This window comes from Heloderma suspectum, chromosome 1 (assembly GCF_057233095.1).
Source record: "Heloderma suspectum isolate Gila_16-S chromosome 1, 16-S_ref, whole genome shotgun sequence".
Taxonomy (NCBI): Eukaryota; Metazoa; Chordata; class Lepidosauria; order Squamata; family Helodermatidae; genus Heloderma; species Heloderma suspectum.
This window is the reverse complement of record NC_139458.1, coordinates 110992972-111019861: the sequence shown is the minus strand read 5'-3', so window position 1 is coordinate 111019861 and position 26890 is coordinate 110992972. Positions and strand designations below refer to the sequence as shown.

The 26890-nt window shown below is 42.1% G+C and overlaps 1 protein-coding gene across 6 annotated transcripts in view; it reads right to left on the bottom strand.

Moving 5' to 3' along the window:
• PPFIBP2 (PPFIB scaffold protein 2) overlaps positions 1-25688 on the bottom strand; it is a 163764-nt gene extending 138076 nt beyond the window's left edge. For 2 of the 6 annotated variants that reach the window (XM_084853462.1, XM_084853481.1), the window contains exon 1: positions 25511-25664. The gene's annotated coding sequence lies outside the window, so the exon portion shown is untranslated. Of the gene's footprint in view, positions 1-2; positions 38-6677; positions 6849-7085; positions 7214-25510 lie in introns of those variants that run through there. The other 4 variants (XM_084853472.1, XM_084853501.1, XM_084853454.1 and 1 more) reach the window with 3 other exon arrangements.
• Positions 25689-26890: the final 1202 nt, after the last annotated feature.

Sequence of the window (26890 nt, the reverse complement as noted above, 5' to 3'; positions counted from 1 at the left end):
ACCTATCCGAGTTGTTCCTCTTGCTTCTTCCCCTCTCTTTGTTAAACAAATCTTAGTTTTTGTTTTCTATTTTATTAAGTTGCTCGCTGGTGATTTCCCCTACCTCCTTTCAGGAAGTGTGTGCGTGCGTGTGCGTGCGTGCGAGAGAGACAGACAGACAGACACAGCACACTCTCTTGTTTTATACCCACCATTTTTTCCTCACTTCTACATATTTGGGAATGTCTCCCTGTCCCGCACACTTTAATCTCTCTTCCCTGCATGACAGTGTGGTGGGATTTGGAAAAACATTGCTGGTTTCACCTATGCAGGTTTCCTTTGCTGTCCCAGTAACAGACCCAACCTTGCCAACTTTAACAGGGGCCAAGGGGTGAGCAAAGGTAAACCTGTACCATTATCCTTTCATTTCATCAAAGAAAGGATAATGGGACAGGCTAAAAGGATAGCTGTGGAACTGCAGCAGATTTTCATTGCGGGCAATAGGCAGGGTAAGTGCCTTCTCCTCAGTAGCTGGAGGGGGTGCCGTCCCATTTTGAGTAGGAATGATGAACTTGTGAACAGTGCTAATAGTGCATGAACTGAAACAGGAAGTTTCCCAACTGAACTTTTAAGAAGTATGTGAAATTTCATCTTACAATTCTGACTGTATTCATTCTTTTAACAGTTTTAAACAGGAGCGCAATACCAAGCTGATATAAAACAACTGTTGATACAGTAAAGCTGTCAGTCTTTAAGGTGCTACGAGACTTTGATTTTGCTCTAACAGGAAAACATGGTTACCCCTCTATATTAATTTCCAAAAGTATATTTTAGCATTTCATATAACCCTGTGAATATACTATGCAGAAGTAAGATTAAAAAATCCTACACAGTGTTAAGGCTGCTCTTTTCCTAAAGGAAAATTTAAAAATTTGCACCTCTCTTGCTATATTAACTGTTACAATATTTTACTTAGGTCTCGATGTCCAATCCCATAAATTCTCTATATATTTCATAGTATATTGCTCTACAAATCAAAAACTTGTCAGATTTTTAAAAAAAATTCTGCACATCATAAGAATACATTCCAGAAAGTTTGATACTGTATAAATACTTGGAGAAATGGAATTGCCAATTATGCTCCTCAAAAATAGACTATGGAACACTAGCATGAAACACAAAGAGCCCCATACAAAAGATATTACTGTGTGCACTATTTTTGTTAAGAGAATCAATACACTACAATGCATACTTATGAGTTGCTACTAGGAGCAGCTGTAGGGAGCCTGCATCCTCCTGCGGCCAGAGAGAACCCTCAATTTCAATTGCCAGCTAACCTGGGACTGCAGAACCAAAGGAAAGCACACTCTTGCTTCATCCATCAGAAGAGGACTAAGGGCTGTTCTGTGTGTGTGTTTTGGTTTTTTACAACCTGTTGCTTGTAAGGCTCCTTGAGAAGCATTTGACTGAAAAGCAGGATACAAATCTTTAAAGAAAAATCTATGAACTAGCTTTCTGTATATTTGGAAATTAAGTGCCTATGCTTCACTGAACAGATGCTGACATATTCTGCTTCAACTCTGCAAAAGGATGGAGAGCAAAGGGCTGGATGCGCCTTATCTCAGCTGCTAAGCAGGGTCATCCCTGGTTAGTACTTGGATGGGATTCCGCCTGGAAATCAGGCTTCCTGCATGGAGCAGGGGGTTGGACTCAATGGTCTTGTAGGCCCCTTCCAACCCTATGATTCTATTCTATGAAAACAGAATGTTTAAAAATAGAATGCACAGAATTGTAAAATCTGACCACTAGTAGGTGGCAAATTAACCGGGGGACACAATTTGTCAATGTTACCTGCATGCTCTCTAAAACCTCATTGTAATAGCTTCACATATTTCTTTTTGTAACACTTGCCAATAGTTAAATGAAGTTCCTTTGATGTTTTTCAGCACTCCCAGCCTTGCTCAACCCCAGTTTCACATAGCTCTTCAGGTGGTAGAGCCTACAAAGCAATTTTGGCCAAACCTCAGGCATTCCTAAATAGAACATCTTGTTCTATGTTTGCCACTCACAAGCAGATTTAAAGTGCATTTCAGGAATAAGTTTATTTCAAAGTTTATTTCTCTGAAAGAATCTGATCAGCCCTAAATTACTGTTGTTGTTTTAGATCTTAGTATGTATACATGTGTGCTAAATATTAACTTTATTTTACAGACCCTTCCTCCCTCCCACCCATAAAGAAGCTGTCTACACCCATGTATATAATAACATGTATATAGTGCTTTTCCTAAATGTTCAAAAGACTTCATCATTCAGGAAAATCCTATGTTTACTCAGAAGTCCCACCAACTAATGGGATGTACTCCTAGATACCTGTGCATAGGGAATACAACCTCAGTAATCTTTACTACTTTGAATACCTCATAAAATACCACTTCATACAAGGCATTTTCTTACACAGGTGAAGCAGCAGCAGCAGCAGCACTGTCATGTACAGATATTGCCCAAATGCCTACTTTGCTATGCATTCACATGGCTTCCAACTAAGTGGATGTGTGTAAAAATAGACACTTGCATGAACTTTCTTACAAGACGCCATTAACATATCCTCCTAAATATGAAAAATACCAAGCTTAAAGTGGTCCTTTTATGTCACACAACTCAAAACATTATGTTCTTGCAGTCACTTAAGCTGCAGTCACTTGAAAACTTGCAGTCACATAAGTACTTCTTATGTCTATTGACCTTAAATAGACCAACAACTGGGCATTCTGTCCACAGGGCAGAGTGATGCAGGTGGGATAGGAGTCAGTGGAGGGACAGCAGACAGGACTGATGTTAACTGGGGCCAACGTGTACCTCACCATTTCTAATTTTGAGTAAAACAGACACTCTTTCATTGGACTCCCTCCTCAGATATTTCACCATGAGGAATGCTGTAGACCAGCCTTCCCCAGTCTGATGTCTGCCACATGTTTTGGACTTGAACTCCCATCAGCAGTGGTAAGGAATGCTGGAAGTTGTAGTCCAAGACATCTGGAGGGCAGTAGGTATAGACTCTTCTGTGAGAATTTTCTCTCCTCTCCACCCCGCCCCACAGTGTTTATTGCCACTACAGAAGCAAACTCATAATATACCCTCCCTCCATTATATAACAACAACAACAACAACATCATCATCATCATCAAGATATCAGTTGACTGCTAGGTAAGTGGTATCACAAGCTGGGATGAGACTAAGAAAAAAAATCATGGCTACACTTTAGCTACCGTTACAGCATAATTAATAATGTCAAACATCTGAAAAATTCACCCCCTACAGAGAGTCCAAATGTGTCTGGGTATTTTCATCATACAGCAGACTGAGCAGGCACACAGTTCACCTGATCACAGTCTTCCCAAAATGAAAAAAGATCCGCCGACATAAAAAATCTAGATGCCAGGTAGAAATGTTCTAATTTAGCCTTCTCACTGACATGCACGTTTTCTACGTGGAGGGAATGTTTTGTACCGAGGACCATTCAGCCATATGAGCCATCTCCAGCTGCAGACTGAAGTGATACAGCCCAGCCACAGACTCAGTGAAAGCTAGGTCAATTATTATCCAGTGTGTCAGACTGAACAATGTTTATTTTGGACTTTAGTGGAAAAAAGAAGGGGACAGAAAGAATGCTGTGGTTTACAAATAAAGAATAATTATCACAACAAATAAAAGGCCCCTGAGTATCTTAAAACCACATACATAAATACCTAATTATTGATGTTAGCTAGCTTTTAAAACATTAGTGCCAGATTTTGCTGCCAGGGCTTGGCTTTTCTTGAAAAAATCTTTAGAAAATTTGCTATATAAACTAATGATACCAGTCACCTGCCATTTTTGTTTGTTTGCACTGTTTTTACGCTTTCAGTCAACAGCAAAATAAGGTGGGGCTTTATTTATCCAAATATTTATGTGCAGCTTTCTGGCCCTGTATGGAGCCCACAGAGTGGCTCATAAACACTCTGATGAAGAGTTTACTCCCACCAGCAGAAGCATCCTGAGTGAAGTTCCACTCAGGGGACGCCTGCACTGGCAGAAGAGGAGGGAGGAGGCTTTTGCCAATTCTCCCTCAACCCCTCAAGAATGTGCTCCAGGGAGTTGGAGGACAAACTGGATCAGTGAGGGGGTGGCAGGAACTGCAAGGGGAAACTGCTGGATCAAAAGGCTTCCATGGATGGAAGAAACCCTTCTGTTTGCAGAAGTCTAAGTCAGGACCTAACCCAATACAAAAAACAAAAAAACAAATCAAGCTAAAAACAAAGCATCTTACTAAAAATCACAGCAACATAGACAAACTGTGGATGAGGCAACAAAGGGACATCTGAACATCAACATTTAGACAGTCTTTCTTAAGTCGGAGAAGAAAGGGGCTAAAACAAGCCTCCCTAGGAAGAGTTCCAGAGTCCAGGTGCCACCACAGAGAAGACTATCCCCAAACACATCTCAGATGATGGCAGGATACAGAACAGATCCTCTCCAGAAGATCTGAATTGGTGGGTGGGGTCATGTGGGACCAGGTGGCCCTTCAGATATCAAAGGTAACAAGCAGGAGTTTGAACTGAGCTAAGAAACATGCCAGGAGTCCAAAATTAACCCTTATCAAGCTTGATATGACAAAACACACGTCTCAGTTTTACATGCCTCAGAGGACATTAATTGGAATAAAACTGTTTATTTGGGAGAAGTGCACTGATCCACCTTTTCATTTAATCCAGATAATAAGCTTCCCCTGTAGGAAAGTTAGCTTTGCAAAGGATAATCCTGCTGTAGCTTGTCAACAAATACTTTCTATATGGGATATGTAGCAACTTCATACTGCCTAGAGAAAGAACTTGAATGCTAGATAACCCAGCAGTTAACAAATGCAAGAAGGGAGTATTTCAAAATTCTTTATGCTAATATAGAGCAGAAATTAAATGAATGATTAGGAGGTTTGTCAGCCCTCCTACTGAGTGCAAAACGAGTTTTGGAGCTTTTCCAGCCCTAAACAGTTTTAGGATTCCTAACTTTTGGAAGAACATGAAAATAAAGACCATTCAGTCTTATGTTGTCTCAAGGTGTTGCTGAATAAGCATTACAAATGGGTTGTTTGACAGTCAAGTGTTTGGAAATGGACAGTTTTGATCAGCCTACATTGTCTGAAACTGGTTTGAAAAGTCCTGCCAAACCATGGTTGAGCTGACCATGGTGCAGATGTTCCTCCAGGTGGGAAAGCTGAAAAAAAATCTGTACAGAGTCACATATGAAGCTCTTTATAAATGATGATGTCACACTTATCATTGTTGTACTCTGGAAATGAAAGAATGATGGAATTTATGTAAATAAGAGAGGAGGAGAAAAGAGTGCCCAAACCCTGTGGTGCTCCTGTCAGCAACATTATGCCTGCACTGATCCTATGCAAATTCTGTTCTGATAACACAGTGGCTGTGGTGTATACACAGCTCATGCCTCAATACATCCTGCAGTGTTTCCAGTGAAAACACTGCACCTGTACAGCACAGTTCCTTAAAAGCAGAAGGTGCAACGGAGGAGCTGTTTGCTACATAACCGGGAGGGTGGCAGCTACTTGCTACATGGATTGGTAGAGTACTAGAGACCCGACACTGGGGACCCGAACATATTTCAATAAGATCAAACCTGTTGCTGCCACATGAAGCTATGTAATATTAGTGATCCATGTTGGTGCTGAAGAAACCTGCATGAATAAAAGCCAATATACACAAAATGGTTATCACATGGTGGTCAGGGCTTCAAATTCTTCCCTATGGTACTGCATCCATGTAATAAGCTATTCACATGTGATGGAACACCATGCTGATTGGCAGGGAAAGGACAGTAAGGATTTTCTCCTGCAACTCTTCAATCCATGTAGAAAACCCTAGCCTCTAGTTGCACCTTTTGCTTTTCAGAACCTATGCCATGCAGGGACCTCAGTGCAAGTAGCAGTGTTCCAAGTTTTTTTAGCTGCATGTAAGACCACCACAATCCCTTTCTATTTAACTCTAAACATATGATTGTAATGCATAAGAATAATGGAGGATAATACCTAAAACAAATGAAAATATCTTTAAAAGCACTGTGCATTCTGCTTTAGACGAATAAGGTGATATTACTGGCTCGGCATCTTTTTCTAGTCATACCTGTTGCCACAGCTTCAGGCGAGTCAGTTTTTCCCAGGCACTCCCTTCTATTTGCCTAGTTGAAGCAGACGTTTTTGAGCCAACACACTTGATCCTGTATGTTCCTGTACGATCCTGTGTGTTTGCTAACACCCTTCTGGGATGTTTGATCTCAGACAATTCGGTGTCTATAGTTGAAAATGTGTTCAGATAGATCTTTCAGCAACAGACACACACACACACACCCTGGGCGAATTAAAAAGAAAGACCCTACTGCTTAATCCCTGAGGAACTTGAAAAAAGTCTACATAAAACATGCCTGATTTCTGATATTGCCAGGTCCTAAGAAAAACAGCACTTAATTTTATTAAAGAATTACAAACTGCTCAGGGCTTTCTTTAATTTTGTGACAGAGGCCATGTAAATTATGATTCTAAAAACAACATTTAGCATTTTTTATATAGCTGTTTTAGACAGCTCAAAGCACTTTGCATACAATAGTTCCTACAACGTCTCTATGAGGTATATAATTATTATCCTCACCATGCAGATGGGGTCTCTGGTGGTGGTGGTGAGTCTCAAAGTCGCTTGCCTAAGGCCACCTAATGAGGTCATAACAGAGCTGCAATCCAATTGAGAATTTCTGAGCTCACACTCTTCCTCACTATAAACAGACTGCATTATTTTGGTACAACAGGTTCTGCCTCAAAATCTCTGGGAAAAACAAAGTTAACATGTTTATCATGTTTATCATGTAAGAAAACAAAAAGCCGGAGAGAGGGAATCCTGCAGAAGATGAAATAGATTTAAGGCAATTTTAACCTAATTTTGGCTGGAAAGAGAGAAGGAACTTTTCATATTTAAAAGATTCTTTAAGCTATACAGTTGTACCTATGCCAGAAAAATCTTCTCTTGAGTTACAGATAAGAAACTAGTCACTAACTCACTCACCTTTACCAGACCTCAGGGACGAACATTCAGTTTGGTTGTTGCCTGTAAGAAGTCTCATTGCTAGTAATCTCTGCCTCAATGCAAAGCAAACGACGACAGCTTTCATTCACAACCACCACCCTAAAGCCACATGCTTACAAAAAAAGAAGCCCAACCCATAAATAAAATGCTTACAATAATTCAAAGCCCAGCCCACAAATAAAATGTTGCGATCCATTTTATGATAATTACTCAACAGCTTTCAACTAATGGGATCTGTCAGGATGATTAGCAGCAAGTTCTTTGGAGCTGCTTTTGTCCAGACACTGTATACAGACCTCCTTAATAACAAATACTTCCCAGAGAGTCTTGCTTTTGGAGAAATACTTACACACAACTGTTTGCCACTGCTTTGCATCCACCCCAATCCCCAGTTTCTCTGCTGACTCATTTGGCTTCCTCATGCACCAGGAGCAATCAAGAACTGGATATGTGTGTTATCTACCACATTACTGACTTGAGAAAGTGTGTGTATCATTTGTACAGAGGAACTGTAAGCATTTTGATGGTCCTAGCAAACTCACACACTACCTATGTATTAATTATGCATTCCTGTATTGTATGTTTGCAACAATACAGACGACTTGGAATTCAGTAACCACCTGTCAATGTCACCTTTCTAATGTGAAAGAAGCTTCCAATTAGAAAAACTAGCACCCTGTTCCCTCGGCATTTCAACTGCAAGAAACAGGCCAGATGCCATATTGCTGGGGACTTAGAAAACTTGTTTTAATCCTCTCCCCCATTTCCAGGAAGTCCCAGTGGAATATCAAAAGATTGGTCATGGCATGAGAAATATAAAAATTTGAAGAGAAAATCTTGCAAGAATCTTATTATGGAAAGCGTTAGGCAGTAGACAACCTAAAGATAGCTTTTGCCAGCAGCTCACTCAGTAATATTGAAGGATTAAACTTTAGGAATTGGCAAGATATTATTTCACAAAGAATATAAATAGAAATTATTTCTCAAGCTGACACCACCAACTGAGTAGTCAGTTGTTTACTTTTAAGACAGTGGAGCTTAAGATTCCATGTAACGCTGCTACAAGTTCCATATTCAAAGCATGTTCTCCCAAGAACTACTGTTGAGCAACTATCGTGAAAGGAGAAAACTCAAACCAACATGTATTTAATACCGAATGGATACGCATGAGTTCCAGCCACACTTTCCTAAACCATACATGGAGCCAAAGGGGCTTTCAGATGGAGGGCTCCTAGCGCTACCCATCAAAACACATTATGCAGCTAGTCTGTCTTTCTTTTTTTAATGGACTTTCCATGGTAAGAAAAAAGATGGACGAAGCGGTGAGAAAACGCAGGAGGGTTACAAATGTAAGGTGATGACATCTGGAAAATTCTGTGTATTAGGCAGACAACTGTACAGTAAAAGCCTTGTTTGGACGTACCCTAAGGGCACAATTCTATGCACGTTTAGACCGAAAAAGGTCCTACAAATCCCAACATTCCCCAGCCAGGCTGCGGAATGTTGGGAGTTGTAGGATGTTTTTCTGTCTAAACATGCAAAGGATTGTACCCTAAGAGAGCAATCCTATGGCCCCTAGACAGAATCTGGGGGGGCATAAGATAGTTCGGATTCCTGGATCCAAAGACGGAAACAGTGCTACGACCTCAGACCCAGGAGTGCAAGCTCCCCACCCTCCCCCTTGCAGCTGGTGCGGAGAGTGAGGCTGCCTCACTGAGGTCGCAAAAGCAACTTCAAAGAGGGAAACGGGATGTGCCAGTGGGTGGGGAGGGGACTGAGGAAGTTGGTTTACGAAGAATCCTCTGGCCTCCACAGCCTCCTTCCCTCCCACTCCACAGAGCCCCCTAGATGGGTGACAAAGCCCATCTAGCCAAAATGCAGATCAAAAGCAGTGTGGAAGTGAAGATCTCCTCTGCTCTGTATGGGTTGCCCGTCAGCCTCCAAGTTTGGAGGCTGATGGGCATCGCGATAGGATTGCACCCTAAGTTTGTTACAGGAATGTTTTATCTGATTCAAAGTGAGAGCCACCCTTGCAGCAAAGAGGACCAGACAGTAGTTTTATCATGAAGGCCTGAAGTAATACATATATTTTAGTTACCTGAAATTAATTTTTAAAACTTACATTTGTTATCTTGAAAAACCCTTGTCAGGACCTTTTAATGACTCTAAGAGAGAAACTAATTGTGATCCTAAACACATAGTTTAATGTTACTTGTATCTTTTAAACACACACACACCTGTACATAGCAGCTGGGGGGGGGGCGGCAATAAGGACAGAAGTGTGACAGAAGGGGAGGAAGCTTTTAACCTTTTGCTTCTGCACCACAGTCCCAACAAAAATCCCCTCCAAGCTGCTCTTGAGTTAAAAATAGAAGATATTCACAATGTAAAACCAACGGTAGCATCCAAGGGAGGCACAGCAGTCATGCTAATGACATTGCGTTAGTGTAAACCAATGCTAGTGCAACATCATTAGCACTCTCTAGTGCAAAGGGAATTCTGGCAGCAAACCACTGCTTTTTTCTCTTTGCAATTGGCAAGTGCTTATGACACTGCGCTAGCACTGGTTTATGCTAATCCAACGCCGTTAGTGCTGGCACTGCACCACCATTGGATACTACCCCAAGTACTTAATATCATTTGTAGTTTGGCCCTAGGAAGCTCAGGCACTGGAATGTTCATTTCAGTCCCCCTTCCTTTTCTTCTTGGATTATACTGTTTATTGGCCCCCGCTTCCCCGCTCCCCCTAAAACAACAGCCTGGTGCCAATACCACTGCTGGTGGTCAGGTTGCACCTATTCCACAATATTCTTCTTTGGAAACAAGGGCCTCCACAGAACATGAAAAATGTGGATCAGTTGTTGAAGACTCTCAGACTCTTACTTGGCATGTCTTGTTCACAATCACTTGGCAGTTGTTGCCATTGTGTTGTCAAACTTGCCCCTACATCACGAGGACTAGAATTTTGTTTTAGTCAAGAATGGCAATATTCAGTTCTCCAAAACAAGGCTGCGGACCATAGATGCTCAGGGACAGGCAAGCAAGGATGATGTTAGCAAGGTTTCTGCCACCACTCCGAGGCGGGCTTCCCTAGTAAAGTCAAGATACAGTACAGTTCTTGTTGGTCATTCCTCGATGGTTTTCAGTGATGCCATCAACCCAAATTTAGCCATCCTACAGATTTGGGGGCTTCATCTTCACAAACCTGTTCTATGAAAAATGACAACATCTCTTGTTCTGGAAAATCAGTGCCAATATTTACAAATGTAAAGACTTATCTTGCAAACAACTGTCCTGAATCCTGTCTAGGCCAATAAAGTGGCAGGGCAGGGGCAGGACAGCAGAAAGGTGAAGGAACGGTTAAGCAGGCCACCCCTCAACATTTCCTCATTGCAAAATGTCCTCTCCTGATTTAGGAGCTTTAGGAACAACAGAACTGGTTGGCCACTGTGTGAACACAATGCTGGACTAGATGGACCTTTCATCTGATGCAACATAGCTCTTCTTACGTTCTTATGATTTTGCCTAGAAGAAGCGGCGGTCTAAATTTCATACATATGTTTACGTCCAACATGTAGTAAAGCTCTCTTGTAACCTAAAAAGGGAATTGGCGTGGTGCACACTCAGAGCCCCTTTCACTGTTTCCCAGTAATGTGCAAAATGCCATCATATTGCAGGTGCAAGGCACACACTGACCAGCAGCCCAAAAACATACACTGAAGTTATTTGAAAAAGTCAGTTCCATATAGTTCACCACTATATTCAACTTTATTGCAAGTTGAAAAATAGTCCCTAGTGGCTCTCTCTTGCATGCTCCAAGTTTGAGATAAAGATCTTGGTTTCTTCTAGGGTACAGGATCAGATCCACAGTGAAGTCAAGAAGGCTGCATAAAGAAAAGTGCCTAAAAAAAATGAAGCACGGAGGACGATGCAAATAATCTGTCATATCGGATGTCATGACATGGGAAACATTGGAATGCTTTTGTTTATATATAGGGCAGTTTATCAGCAGCATGCCTCACATGCCTGAAGGTTTTAGCCACCACAGGCTTTCCAGTGTGTTGTGCATGCAAGAAATACTTGCACACTTCACTGTACACCGGCCATGCCAATAAACCAACAGACATATATTAGGATCAACAGCAAAACTGCTCCATAGTTTTGATAAGCACAGAAACATGAAAGTTTGAGGAGCTAACCATAAATCTTAAGGTTTCAGCTCAACATTTTCAACACAGAGGATGCTGCATTTCAGACCCTCATTTTTTGAGGTGCATATTTCAGCCTATTTATTTTATTCCTTGACCTTCAACAGCTTCCAAGGGTGGCTTACAAAAAGAAAAAAATTACAATCAAACAAAAACATTAAAAACAAAAAAACATTAAGGTGCCACAGTGTAAAAAGAGTAGCATAAAAACGGTCAGAATATTTAAAAATCAAACACACCAAGCATCATAAAAGCAATGTATGGAAGATTAAAAAGCCAGAATATATAGAAAGGTCCTTGCCTGGTGCCAAAATGACATCAAGGTAGTAAGCTCACGTGAACCACCCCGCAGAGATCTTTCCACAGTCAGGGTGCCACCCCCAATTAGGTCCTTCTCCCTGTAGCCGCCCGCCACACCTCATATGGTGGAGATACCTGAAGAAGGGCCTCAGTTCAACACCTTAGTGTGCAGACAGGTACATGTGCAGAACAGTAGTCCTTCAGGTATCCTTGTCCAGAGCCATGACATGTCATCAACAAGTCCAGTTATGACTAATTAAAAATCAAGACATTCTTTCTGTTCACTGAGTAGTTTTCATCAGTGACAAGATGCACTGAGGGAAAAGTGTTTTTTAAAATTGTGTGATGTATGACTAGAATAGTGATGTCTTCATCAATAACTACATTAGTCTAATGTTTGCAGCCAAGCTAAAATTCTGAGAAGCAATCTATACTCCGGCTCTACAAAGAGTAGTCAAGTAGTAGCTATTTACACTTTAAGGATTACGAAAAATTGTATTTGTTTATTTCTCCATTCATTACATTTTGTTCTAGAAAAAGTTTCATTATGAAGTTTTGTGAACAAAGGATATATCAGAGAAACATCTGAAGCTGTTTTATACTGAATCAGAACACTGGTCAATCTCGCTCAGTATTGTCTATACCAGGAGTAGCCAAATTGTGGCCCTCCAGATGGTTTGGCCAACAACTCCCCTCACCATTGGCTATGCTGGTTAGGGCTAATGGGCACAATAGATAAAAATATATCGAGGGCCACAATTTGCCCACCATGGTTTATACTGACTGGCAGCAGCTCTCCAGGGCTCAAACAGCCCTGCCTGGAGATGCCAGGGATTGAACCTGGGACCTTTTGCTCTAGCACTGAGCCACAGCCACAGAGGATGGACATCTTTACAAATACACTACAGTCCCAAAGATGCTGGTTTGGCATTCACCTCTGTGTACCTCTAAGCCACAGCCACAAAATAATTCTGTTTATTTTTTAATGGCATTGGGATTGAAAAAGGGGGCTGTTGCATGGCTTTAGGATGAAGAAGTGGATTCATGAATCCCTTGGTATCCAGCACTACATTAACGCTGTTCTATTTTTTTATTTCAGTCACCCACATGATGATCTCCAGATGTTTTGGACTTCAAATCCCAGAAGCCCCTGCCAGCATGGGCAATGTTCAGGATTGCTTGGACACTGAAGTTCAAAACATCTGGAGATCTACTTTCTGCCCACTCGTGATATGGACTGTGATGAAAGAGTCTGGCAATTATACAAACTTTTCACAATATATAGTAGCCCAACAGCCTAGAAAATGTGTTGTGCCCAACATAACACTGCGACAGAGAGGAAGTACAGAGACTGACTAGCAAATCAAGAAAATCACTGCCTCCCTCCTACAGTACCTGAAAACTACTGTCAGGAAGCATTCAATCATCTTTCCTTGATTTCAGACAAAAGAAACCTTTGGATTGTTTACTTAAAAAGAGAACATCCAATCTGATCTTCCACACACCTTTCCTTCACAAAACAGAGGAGAATAAGATCTAGGCACAGACCTTTACAATTATTAACTTGGCAATACTTTAACAAATTTGCTAGCTTTTTAAAAGGTGCATTAACATGTGATAAATGCACAACCGTCATTGCTGCTTTGAACTGGTTAAAATTATGCAAGGGACAGAAGCTGTCCAGCACAGATGTGTGCCCTGCATTGCAAATGAGAAAAGTACTAATTAACACTAGGATACAATGTCCTGTTTTTAACTTGGAGCATTCAAACATTCATCTCCATTTTTCAGAATGAGCTTGTGAAAACTAAAAGCCAGTTCTCTACTTTGCGACTTTCAGGCGAGTTCTATAAATACTATGCTGCTGCTTATATTTAATCCATGCAGTCATTAATTTCCAAAATGCAAAGAGCTTCACAACCAAACTGAAAGTGTCCTTTTTATGGGATATACTGGTCTGCAGCAAGGCTGATTCATGCATAATCATGATCTTCATTTCAAAATTAAGATCCTGGATAGGCATTATTGCATTTGTAGTTATTTAATTGGATCCAGTTTAAGTCAAGCTTAGAGGAGACACATTGAAATCAATGGCACAACGTAGTCATGACTAAATTAAGTCCCATTTATTTCAAGGGGTCTACTTTAAGCATGACTAAATCTGGATTCTACTCACTGTATTTAGAACCACTGGATTGCCTTATTCCTTGCTGGTCTCCTCTGTTCTTCCTTCCAGCAGTACAGAGGGAAGGAAAAGAAATATCCTTCCTGTCCTCTTCAGCAACTGATAAACCAGGGTAAATTTTTAGTCAGCAGACTGAGGGATTTCTCCATATCATCTCAAACCCTTTCGGGTGGGTGGGGTGGTGGTGGTTGTGGCAGCACAGACAAACAGCACCATAAGATGCCACCAAGCAAATTTGCACAAGCAGTAAGTTAAAAGGGATCTCCACTTGGTGGCCATTTTGTGTGTGTTAAGCAAAGAAAGCAGCTTTCAGTGCATGTATACAGTCTGGCTTTTAGTTGTGGTTAGAAGGCTATGCTCGGCACTGACATCTCGTTGTAGAGATACAGTGTTTGTTTTGTAACTCAGCATCTGCAATACACTAAGAAAGGTCCTATGCCAAATAGTCACATACCTAATTTAATAAATATAGATGAGATCAGCAAGATGCATAGTTCCTCCCCTTGCCAATTTGACCACTCCATCCTCCCCATCCCAGTGCTCTCTTGACCAAATCTCTTTTATTCCTTCCCTGATTTGGATCATGGTTCCCAGGATCCCTACACTGATGCATTTCCATTATACAAGGAGTGGGCAACTTGAGGCCCTCTGGGTGTTTTGGCCTACAACTCCCATCAGCCCTAGCCAGCATAGCCAATGGTAGGAGATTATAGGAGTTGTAGGCCAAAACACCTGGACGTGCCCTGCCTTACACTATAAAAGTCCCTTCCTCTCAGGATCCTTTAGCTCAAGCACAGACAGCGAAAGACACACGGACCAGTTGCCGTATTGCACACAATGGGGTTTCTATCTATTTACTTCCTTAAAGTCACACGAGCAACTTTTGAGGTGCTGCATATGGTTCTTAAGGCACAGCTTAACCATAATATTCTTACATCTCTTGAAGCAATAACATAATACTTTGTAAAAAGCACAATATAAATACTAAGTATAGATACCTTAAGTAAACATACATTACCTCAGTAATTCTTACAGCTTCCATAAAATAGACTAGCCTGTTAATGACATATATGGCAAGAAAGGTCTAAGGCTAAGAGATAGTTTGGAGATTCCTTATGGTCTAGACTAAAGCAAATGCAAAAATAAGTTCTAAAGCATACATCTGATTTTAAGAAAGTGAATCACTGTTAAGCTCTATATAGGAAGGAATACTCATACAATACACCCAACACAGCGAGTTTCTTTCTACAACAGAGCAATTCATTAGTAATGAAGTCTGTGGGTCTAAAAGGTTGGCAAATTTCCCAAAGAACTGAATACAAAGGAAGAAAATATAGTTATAGTTTATTTGTAGGGTGGAGAATGGACACAGTTGTCAATCTTTGGTGTGCATTTAGTAATCATTCTTTCAGTTTGCTGCTGCATTAAAAATAATGCATACCACTTTTTTTTCATTTATATGAGTGGCAACGGTTGACATCTTGTTTGCCAACTTATACCAGTATCTTCTATGCTGAAATTTTACAACAGCTGGGCTCCAACATCAGAAGTAAGATTGGTTGTGAGGGAACAGCCTTGGGGGGGAATTTAGATAAGATAATCAGGGGGCATCAGTCCCTGCCCTGTTAGTCCCCTAGGAGTTGTGGGGTTGGGATCATGTGTTTTCTGACATAACATTTGGTCCTTCAGTGTTACATTATGTCACTGAATTGAAAAGGGAATGGTAGACTAAGATTAATTGCCCGCACAGACGCATCCATTTATTTTGCTGTACAAAACTGTTTGAGGGAGGGAGGGAGGGAGGGTTTTGTAAGAAAGAATAATTTAAAATAAAAATCTGACCATGGAGTGTAATGTTTACGGATAAAATTACAGGGATTGCTCATTAAAGAATGGAGAACTTGAGCACTATTACTGAGTTCGTTGAAGTTTGGAATCTTTTCATACCATACTGGAGCAATGGTAAAAGAAGTCAAGTGCTGAATTTAATTTAATGAACACTTAAACCACATTTAATGTGGTTTATTTATTTAAGTCTAGATTTCCTTACTGATTAGTGAAAACAGGAGTGCACAATCTTTTCAGCCCTGATGGCTGCATTTTAAAAACATATTATGTGTAGCTTTTGTTTCTGTGAAAAAATTATCAAAAATTGTGTACATTAACAACAACAACAACACATTTTAGGTAAAGGGTGCTCATCCTAACTTGTGTGCACTTGCTGTTTACAGCTAAACAGCTAAATCATCCTGCACTTCTCCTAAGCAGTACAAATTGCTGTGCAAAGCCAGTCTTCGTCTCATACAGATTATGTCAGAAAATAATCAATCATACACCAACTAACATCAAATCCAGAATTTAATGAAGTCAAAGCCTGAATAGGACACAGGAGTACACAAGCTAACAAATATACACTGGATAGCAAGTGAAACTCATGTAGGAAAATACATTATTTACAATAGCTAACGAGACGGATATTGCAAGTCACAGTGCGGCAGAGGCCATAGCCTATTGTTTCCAAGACCTTCTCTTTACGCTATTCTCTAATCTTTTCAACAAACTGGATTTGGCATCATTTCTGGAAAAGAGTACCATTAGAATGCCTGAGCTGACAATTTACCATTAGTATAATTCATCATCAGATTAAATTATATTCAAGAAGTCTTAGTGCAATGAGTCAGACGAGAACATACTGATTACAGATTCCTAAACAGATGCTACCATTTGGTCTGGTTCTCTGTCTCTCATGTCTCTCTGTCTCTGTCTCTCTCACCCCCCCCCCCATTTTAGGTTCAAACATATTGTTTGCATATTCAAAATCAAAGCCATCATCCGCTAGACTTGTAGAGATACGGAGACACTAATTTGAGAACTAGCAGCTTTTTAACTGAGGATTCTCAACTACACTAATAAAAAATTAGTACTTGTTTCAAACTTGCAGAGAAATGTGATTCGAACATTAAATAAGCAAATACCATCACACAACCCCGCCCAAAATCCGCAGGCACACTCATTCTACATTCATATCTCAATTCGTCATGATTGTCAAAGCAAGAAAATTTCAATTTCAATAATTTTTCAGCTTTAAAACCCAGGCCAAGGAAAACTCTCAGCATTTAATACCAGTCGAACACACTCTAGTGGGTTGTACGAAGGCATAATTAGTGTGGATGAATCATCCCCTATTTCAATATTCAAGTAAGATCTATGCCTCAGCATTAAAATAAGAATCCCATGTGTAGGCAAGAACCAGTTACTGCCAAAGCCAACAACTAAGGGATTCAGGTATGAAACTATGTAATCTCAATTTCAGATCTTGCCAAACAAAGGTGCTGGGTTGTCATTAGATTCTTCGGTATGAAGGCAGATGTAACACAACTCTGATCTCTGTTATAAGCCCTTACCATAATGCATAACAGAAGCTGCTTCTCATGCTCTTCATCAGTCTAATACTTGTCTTCAAACCAGGGAACGCTGTGTCAGTTTATGTATATGTACACTCATGCCTCCAGCCACATGACCAGAGGTATATTCTCACTTTCATTGTTACATGTGCATGTGTGCTTAACTTCAAACTAACACGTAAGCAAGCTAGTTTTAGAGTCTGATGGAAGAAGATATACCATCACCATAACGTGTAGAGATTCAAAGTTTTGGTAGAGAGCAGAATGGATCCATTCCACTTTGCCAAAACTCCAGAGTGGACTGTAGAAGCCAAACATAGATTCTATAATTTACTCCGAACATGTACAAAGCCAGGCCAGCTGCACATAACACCCAAACTACATGTTACATTGAAGATGTAGCTTGCAGTGATATCTCTCTCAAGGAAGTATGGGGGCTCAATTCAGATTGGGACCCTAGTGTGGAGCATAGGGGGGCCTTAACCTTTCAATTCTGCTGCAGTTTCAGTTCAGATCAGGGGTCCCACACCTGCAATTTTCATTGCTAAAACATGACCTACTTTTATGCCTAGTTTTGAGCATGCAAATTGCTCTACATGGCCACCTTGTATACTCAAAGCCTTCAGCATGTCAAACAGGCAGTAGTTTCATTGCCTGCTGGGCATGATCAGAGCATGCAAGGCAACCTCAATTAGCACTTCGACAACGTCCCAGGCCACTCTAGATGGCTGCTTTGCATGCTTAGGGCCTCTGACACAGCCAGGGGTGGTGAATACACTACTCGTTAACCATGCCAGACACAACTGCAGCTTTTTTCAGAAGGAACTGGCATCTGCTGCAACGTGGAAGGTCATGGGGCCTTTCTCCAAAAATGCTTCCATCCTTTCCAGCACCCAGGATTCCTTCCTGGATTAGGGCAGAATTTATGAGCATCCCTAATAATGTATAAATTGGGCCAGAAGGTTGTGGCACTCTCTCCCCAAGAAAATTTGCCTGGTACCTACACTAAAGTTGTATCAGCACCAGGCAAAACCTTTGTCAGGCTTTTAATATCGGATGGTTTTTATTTTTATTGTGATTGCTTTTAGCACTGCTTTTTACTGTTGAAAACTGTTTGCTTGATTATTTATTAGACCCCCACCTGCCCTTTCACAACCTCTTTGTTTCCCTGCGACCAAGGCAGTCGTTTTTCTGCCTCTTTCATTGGGATGTTGAGAATTTCAGAGAAATTTCTCAGGGTGCAGGGCTTCAGCGCTTACCTTACTGTAAGGAGATGGCTGAAGGTGTGTGCACTCTTTCTTTTACCATTTCCCCCTGTTCTGTCCTTGCAGCCTCTACAGCTGCTTAAGCTTCTTGGAAAGGCCCCTAAAAGACTTCTCCTTTGGAGCTTTCCAGTGCTGCTACCTGCTGAGTTCCTGAAAGCTGAGAGAGAAGCACTTCTGGTTTTGATTTGTTCTTGTTAAAAGGACTTTTAATAAGGAGGAGGAGGAGGAGAGAGAAACAGAGAACCACCATCACCACCACCACCGGCTCAGCTTTCAGGCACTCAGCAGGCAGCCGCCGCACTGGAAATTCCCAAGGAAGGAAGTCCTGGTAATGTCTTCAAGGAGGATTTTCACAAAGCTCAAGCAGCCTGAAAGGCTACAAGGACAGAACAGGGGGAAATGGTAAAAGAAGGTGCACATGAACTCCTCAGCCATATCCTTACAATATGGTAAGCACTAAAGCCCTGCACCCTGAGAAATTTCTCCAAAATTCTCACCCCTTACCACCATTTTTGGGTGCAATTTCTTTTTTCCCCACCCCTCCCAAATGGTCAAAAATAAATATTGAAAAATTCAGCCCAGGGTTATTATTTATGTTCAATTGTGTTTTATAAACTATTGTGAACTGCCCTGGACATTTTAAAACAAAGGGCAGTATAGAAACATTTTAAATAACTATAGAAATGTTTTGGATGAGAGGGAGAGAGAGAGAGAGAGAAGGCTGGATTGTGTACATTCTAGTGCAGGAATGGAAGGAGTACTCATCTCATCCTGCAAATAGTGAATTCACATTGAACCTGAAATTAGTATGCCACTTATAAGAATGGTTTTTTCCTACATAACTGAGTTCATGCTAATCAGTATCAGTTTTAAGGTCCCACTTTGGACACTAAGGCTGCACACTCTGCGCGGAGTAAGTCCCTTTGAACGTAATAGGACTTACTGCTGAGTAGAAAGGACTGCACTGTGCATGTCTGGTCTCAACAACATGGGACAGGGACAGGATGGCATTGACAGGGGACAAATTCTGTCACTTGCTATCGGTGATATGAGAGCCACCTTCCAATAGCATCCTTTCACAGTCTCATTGCAAACAGCCTTCCAAATGAGAGTGGTCCTGCTAATTCAGGGCAGGCAACCTTTTAGCCTTTTAAGCATATCTGGAAATTTGAGAAACTGTTGTGGGCACAATCATAAAATCACTGCTATGGGTGGGCATGGCCAGTCACAAGGGACAAGCATCCTGCCCAGAGGCATTCATGGGAAATTAAGATGGCATTAAGATGGCGTCCACTTCGCTTGAAGCAATCCCAGCTGCCAGTAAGAACATATATGTTTTTAAAGTTGGGAGAAGTAGGGTGTCTCAGCAGGCACCAAGGAAGTTGTCTAGGGGCAAATTGGTGTCAGTGGGCACCACGTTGCCTACTCCTGTGCTACTTGATAAAAAGAATGCATATTCCAAGCAGCAATCGATTGCTGTTTAAATACTAGGAATAGGAGTTACCCCCAAAATGGAAGTGGTTAAATCCTTAAGGGAAATTATTGGGATCCTGTGCAACCCATGAGGAACATGGGTTCTTTGTGCTAGGAACAGAGAGTCTGGCCCAAATGGGACAGGTTGGCTGGTGTATGCATAGACACATTAGGGACTTCTTTCAATCCTAATGCCTTTCACACTGTCCAGGGACCACAGTGGAACAATGAGGCAAAATCTGATCAAAGAGAATTCAAAAGCTGTAACCAGCCAAACAGCAGTAATGTTCCTTTAGCCTACAAAAAAGAAAACGGTAAGGGACAGACCTCCATTCCACTACTATAAAGGCAAATTCTATTAACTAGCTAGCTAGACATTAGGTGGAAAGCACAAACACTTCCTAGCTTCATTTTAATTAAGTACTAACACACACACACACACACACACTTCCTTCAAGGGTCATTAATCCACAAGTCCCATTACCATGACTCCAGAACTACAGAGTGTTATCAGCAGCTGAAAACAGTGAAAGCCCACCCGCTTTAACTGGTGTAGCTTCATTGACTTCAGTAGGGTTATTGTCATAAAAACAGCTTTCAACACCTGTCTCAGGGGATACATCTAAAGACTGGGACAAATTGGTCTCAATCCCACATCTTGCACTGTCCTGCAACTTCCATTTCTAGACAGCACCATGGTGGAAAGCATCTTCTCTGTAAATACACCTGCTTTGCTGCGGAGTGCTGATTTTAATCTCCCTAGCTTTGCATGCCACCAAAATCGCAAAAAATAACTGCTGTAATTTTTCCAGCAGACTTTACCTCATGAGATGCAGAAGTCATCTTTCACAGAACTCAGTGTGTGGGATTTGCCTCTCCTGACCACTGTTTTAGACTAATGCACAAGTCTAGTCTCTTTGGATGTATTATAACAAAATTATAATCCACAATATCAATTAGTACTTAGGAGTTTCTTTGGAAAACAGCAGACTGATGCTTCAATTACCCTCAGATTCAGCCATTAAGTAGGCTTATTATACAACGGAGACAGATGCTATGAAAGAGGGTGTCAACAAACGATTCGCTTTCTGCTTTGTTCTGAAGGTGAGTTGTCACCTTAGCTCCTTGACTTGCAGTTTATGAAGTTAGTTTTGCATCTTATGTTGTTACAACTGAATGAAATTTACGCAAGGCCAGGGCTGGAAATATATCTCATATTCTTAAGTGATAGCAACATGGTGTTAGTAACCATTTTTTTTTTACAAAGGAATTATCCCCTCCACCCCAAGATCTTAAGTACTAGCAGCATGTTCTTAGGTGGCTCGCCAACCTGGCTTCCAGCAGATATTCAGCCTTAGGCATGGCAAAACGGGAAATTACCAGAAGTGTCTTGTCATTTTACTAAGTCTCACCAAGCCTATTCAACATCCTATATATTGGGGTGGGTAACTTGTGACCCTCCAGATGTTTTGGCCTATAACTCCCACCAGCCCTAGCCAGGATAATCAATGGTGAAGGACGATGGGAGTTATGACTTTCCAGATGCTTTGGCCTACAAGTTTCCCACCCCTGCAACATACCATTAGCAAATTCATTCTCCAAATGTGGATGCTTATGTAGCCAAAAGGACATCGGACATGTAGAATATCAGCAGGCTGAGGAGAACCCAAGATTTGCAGAAGTCCAAAAAAAGAAGAAAAAAGATTAAGGGGCACAGGGTCCCAAAAACAACCCAATGAGGATTAGGTAGGGGTCATAGCTCAGTGGCAGAGCACATGCTTTGCACGTAGAAGATCCTACGTTCAATCCCTGGTACCTCCAGGTTGAGCTAGGAAAGAATCCTTCCTGAACCCTGGACAGCCACTGCTGCCAGTGAGTATTGACAATACTGGGTCAGGTGGGCCAATGGTCTAACTCATATAAGGCAGCTTCCTATGTTCCTATGAGCAGGCACAGTGGCCATGGAATGCTGACTGATGGTTGAGAATGAAAAAATGGAAAATTGGGAGAGGAGAAATGCCTTTAAACACATTTATGCTGAAGGAGCAAATTTACACTTACATCTTGATCCAGCTGAAATAGACACCAAACCCTACTACAAAATACACAACTTACTTATTAGAAAGGCCCATTGCTTTCAGCAGAACTCTATGGGCTTTTGCAAAAGAGTCCTTAGGACCACAGTCCCTAAAGCATATGCATTAGATACAACATAAGTGGGACTGCGTAGTAACCTTTCAATTTGTACAGGGGTATCTGTCAAGAATGAGAAAATCTTGTTCTTGTCATTATTTTATTTGCCTTGATTATAACCTGCTTAACAGTGCAATTCTATTCATGTTTAAACAGAAAACAAATCCTGTAACTCCCAGCATTTCCTAGGGGAATGCTGGGAGTTGTAGGAGTTTTTTCTGTCTAAACATGCATAGGATTGCACCCTAAATCATTGAATAACTCTTCTATTTGGCAAAATCTGTATTTCTCAGTTGAATAATGTTACAGCCAGTATAAAGCTATACCCTATTGGAAGGTAAGTCCCAGTACGTGACTTTTTAGAAACAAATCAACATATTTTGGGTAAGAGTACAAGTAAATAAAAACAGAAGTTACATGTTTGAAATACATCCGCTTTATGAATTGCACAGAGTGTATCACAGAATATGTGGTTCCCATTTCTAGTTATCCTGCTGGAGCCTGACTCCCCTGTCACGGTTTAATTCATGCCGTCTGAATCTAAAGCCTTCTGTTTCAACAGAAAAGCAAACGACACTGTTATCATAAAAATCCCAACTTGTTTCTAAGCACATTATATGGAACCCAAAGTTGCCTGTTAGCTAAAATATTATATAGGGAGTTTAAATATATATTTTAAAAATACGTTGGCAGATAATATCAAGGAAAGTTTTATGTACTCTAGGAAAACACAAAAAGATATAAAGCAAGAAGAAGACCTACCATAATTCCTGTGAATGCATAAACTTTTGGCCCAACCCTACATGCATTTATTCAGACGTTTAGTCCCAGGAAGTGTGCATAGGATTGCAGCTTTGGCACCCTTATCTGGGTGTAAACCCCACTAAACATAGGATAACTGATTTCCAAGTGAACACGGAGAGGATTGGGCTATTTGAGAAATCTAGAGTAAGTCCGGGGGCCCAAGTACATGTACCGGGACAGGATGCAAACTCCAGTGCAATTAAACGTGCTGAACTACCAGCTTGTTCAGCTGACTTTGTTGCAAAATTCCCATGCAAGTGTGGCTAGCACCCATGCAGCCACCTTTGGGGCAATCTACATTACAACTTTAAACTGGTTTCAAACCTGTTTTTAGTGATTATGGCTACCAAATACAGGAATTCTGGGAATTGTAGCTCTAGGAAGAGGGGCCGCTTGGGCAGGGGACAGGGGTCTCTAGCAAAGAATTCTCAGTACCCTCATGAAACTGCAGGATCCCTTTAGATAAACCGGTTTGAAACCAGTTTAAAGTTGTAATGTAGATTATCTCTAGAAGTGACTTCTAGACAATTCAGATGAGTTCAGAACCCATTTGCAGAAGCTGACAAGAGAGCAGGAGAGAGACCTTCAAGATCTCATGAAACTCAAGACTCAAAGTGATGTCTGCATAGGATGTGTGTCAAAGATTAAGGTGCTCAGGGAGCCACTGTTCAGCTCACCAGGCACTTCCCAGGTCCGGCAGAGGCAAGTACAGTTCCTGAAGCACGGATGGGAAACATGTGTCCCTCCAGATGTTGTTGGACTGCATCTCCCATCAAGATCTGAAGGGCCACATGTTCCCCATGCCTGTCTTAAAGTGCTGTGTTTGCGCAAGTAAAGACCCTGGTGGTGTTAGGTATTCTGGGTTACTAGGCATGTGGCCTTACCCATGTAGCAAGAGGCTGTGCTCGACTACGAAAAAACATAATGTCAAAAGAGAAGAAGCACAAATCCATTTTACCCAGAACTTGTGGTGATTTACAGCCCAGTCCTATCAATGTCTACTCAGAAGTAACTCCAACTAAGTTAAATGGGATTTTCAGCCAGATAAACAGGTACACAGGACTGCAGCCTTAAGAAGCACTTTGTTGGGATTAAGCTGCAGGTTATAGCCTTTGCCATTTTTAAAATTATTATTACATTACGTTTATATCCTGCCTTTTTTCTTCCTGCAATGAATGCAAGGTGGCTTAAATAGCCCTCCTCCTCCTCTCCATTTTCTCTTCACAACAACCCTGTGAGGCAGATTAGGCTGAGAGTCAGTGACTGCCCCGAAGTCACCCACTGAGCTTCATGGCTGAGTGGGGACTAGAACTCAGGTCTCCTGAGTCCTAGACCAACACTCTAACCATTACACTACACAAGCTTAAACCTCAGACCTAGCCATTTGCTAAGTCTTGGTAATTTCAGACAAGAGTGTTAACAAAACTATGGCCCAACAGAATTTAGGCTGAAATCCTAAACAACACTTACAAACCCCATTGAACAGAGTGGGGCTTACTTCTGAGCAGGGCCAGCCCAAGATGTTTTGCTGTCTGAGGCAAAGGACTAGATGGTGCCCTGTCCCCATTCCATATACAGAATGGGAAATGCTGTGGGTTCTAGGAATTTTTTCCGTCTAAACATGTATAGGATTACACTTTTAAGCTCCAATGAAAACAGGTATATTCCAGTAAGGCTACGATTCTAAACACGCAAAGGACTTGCAGCCCAATCCGATGCATGTTTACTCAGAAATAATAATGGAATTTACTGCCAAGTCAGTATGCATAGAACTGCAAGCCCATTACTTTTGTGGAATATGTCTCATTGAGTACAGTGGGGATTTAACTTCAGATTAAACACAATTAGAATTGCACTGTAAGTATCCTTTCAGATTGCCATATCAGCCCTTCTGCAAAACTTAGCTATTCAAAGATACAAACGGACTTGTTGCAGCCCAGTCTTAAGTAAGTTCAGTCAGAAATAAGTTCCACTGGGTAAAATCCAGCCTAAGCCCTACTTAGAGTAGACCCATTGAAATGAATGAGGGTTAAATTAGCATTCCTAGGAATCACAGAATAGTAGGGTTGGAAGGGGCCTACAAGGCCATGGAGTCCAACCCCCTGCTCAATGCAGGAGTTGTACGACTTCTTTCTGTCTAAACATGCGTAGGATTGCGACCTAAATGGGGGAAGGATTACAGTCATAAAGCATCATTCATTAGGCAGATCATCAATTACATTAACTATTAATTCTCTCCCTCCACAAACACCAGGCACACAACAGTTTCCGTTTTCGTTCCTATCTTCAAAAGAAAACATAAGTGAAGAGGAATCGGGTTCTGTCGGGCAAAAGAAAGTTACGACCGCGGAGCGCGGGTGAAACGCCCAAGGACGCGCAGAGAATCAGTGGCAGAGAAAGAACGCGCGGCTGCCCGCAGCTTCGCCGAGCGCCAGAGGCTAGCGAAGCCCCGCCCCACCCAGGGGCAGCCGGAGGCTTGTCTGGATCCAAGAAGCTGCAAAGGCTGCGCCTCTCCCTCCAGCCCGCCCCGTTCGCTGCTGAAAGCCAAGGAGGCAGGTACGATGGGACTAACCTGCCCGGAGAGCTGCCGCGCGCGGCTGACCGCCCTCCCTTCCCTCCGCGGCCCGCGGAAGTTCTGCAGGTTCTCCCTCTCCTTCAGTGGCAGCTGCAGCCGGGCACTCCTGGTCAAAGCGCTCCCTCGGTCTACTCCTGCCCCGCTGGCCCTCTCCGTGTCCCCCCGCTGCTGGAGCGGCGGCGGCGCGGCGGCGACAGCCATTGGCTCTGGAGACGGGACCGGCGGGCAGTTATTGTTCCCACGTGATTGGCAAAGCCAAGCCCGGAGGGAAGAGAAGTCCGGCGGCGCGCCGAGGGCAGCAGGGGCGGGATCGTCTTGCTTGCGCGCAGGAGAGACGGGGCGGGCGTCTTGCGCGTTACAGCCAGTGGTGCGGCCAGGACGGGAGCTCGGCGCAGCCCGGGGCGTCCCCGAATGACCACCCAGAGGGCGGCGGCGGCGGCCGCACCCCGACCAGCATGGGCATGCCAGGGCGGACGCGGGTTACTGCGGCTATTGGGCGGTATACAAATGAAATAAATAAACACCGCAGCATCTTATTTTTAAAAGGGGGCAGCCAACCGGGTATGGATATGGTTAAAAACATATCAAGAGCCTTACTGGATAAGACCAGCATTCTGTTCGCACAGCGGCCAACCAGCAGCTGCCCCCGGGAAACCCACAAACAGCAGGCCATGAATGCAACAGCACCCTCCTACCCATATTCCCCAGCAATTGGTGTTGTGTCTGATACTGGAGGTAACGTATAGCCATGATGCTCTTAAGAAAAAACTATCTAAAAACTAAATGGTGTTTATTCCCCAGCAAGGGTGCAATCCTATGCATGTTTAGGCAGGAAAAAGCCCTAGTGGGGCATGGTGGGAGCTGTAGGACTTACTCTGTCTAAACATGACATTAGGATTGCACTCTAAATGTGTTTAGCACCAGGGCAGAAGAAGCAAACTCCGATTTTATTCCTGTAGTCATGATGGTGTCATGATTTGAGTGTGTTTAAAATGTGAAACTGGCCAGGCTCAAGAGTATTTTTTTTAAAGCCAGGGTTGGCATACAGGGGTTTGGTTTTTTTGCTGTAATATATCAGGAATGTAGAGGTAGTTGTAAAGCCAGTGGGAGTAGAGAGAGAACAGAAATGTTAGTTTTGTGCTTCACAAGTGAAGTAATACTCATGGCCATCTAAAGGGGGAGTGCCCATAAGAACATCAAGGGCGCAATCCTCTGCATGTTTAGACAGGAAAAATGTCCTACAAAGCCTAGCATTTCCCAGCTAGCATTGCTGGCTGGGGAATGCTGGGAGTTGTAGGACTTTTTTTCTCTCTAAGCATGCATTGGCTTGTGCCTTCAGTCCAGGGTATAAAATTAGTTAAGTGGCATTGTTGATCC